Source organism: Frankliniella occidentalis, unplaced genomic scaffold (assembly GCF_000697945.3).
Source record: "Frankliniella occidentalis isolate FOCC.00 unplaced genomic scaffold, Focc_3.1 Scaffold244, whole genome shotgun sequence".
NCBI classification, from domain to species: domain Eukaryota; kingdom Metazoa; phylum Arthropoda; class Insecta; order Thysanoptera; family Thripidae; genus Frankliniella; species Frankliniella occidentalis.
The window spans coordinates 7,871-8,262 of record NW_026267370.1 but is presented as its reverse complement, the minus strand read 5'-3'; the positions used below and the strand labels follow the sequence as shown (position 1 = coordinate 8,262).

Sequence of the window (392 nt, the reverse complement as noted above, 5' to 3'; positions counted from 1 at the left end):
AAAGTTATTAGAACAACAGCTATTTCACCAGCTAGCCTGTTCATTTCACCAGTGCCCTCCCTTGTTTCACCAGGTGTCACCCAGTTATTACCGAGGGGGTGTTCACTCCCGTAATACCCTGTACACCCCACCTGGGTATTACGCGGTATTACTGTAATGTAATACCGAAAAATAACAAAATTGCTATAAAGTGGCAAAATTTTGAGTGTAATACCGCCGTAATACCCGGTAATACCTCGTAATTTAGTGTAATACCGAGTACTCTGTACAAGTTTTATGGTAGTGAATACCCCCTCGGTTATTACAATAGAGCATGATTATTTTAATAGACTAGTTATCTAAATTAAAGTTGTTACTGTAACTATTGTTATAATAACATAAGTTGTTACAAT

The 392-nt window shown here is 37.2% G+C and overlaps 1 protein-coding gene across 1 annotated transcript in view; it reads right to left on the bottom strand.

Annotated features, from left to right (window-relative positions):
* The window catches only part of LOC113211000 (protein FAM133-like), a gene marked incomplete at its 5' end in the record, with an annotated part of 9,938 nt that overhangs the window by 2,376 nt on the left and 7,170 nt on the right, over positions 1–392 (bottom strand). The window lies entirely within an intron of this gene.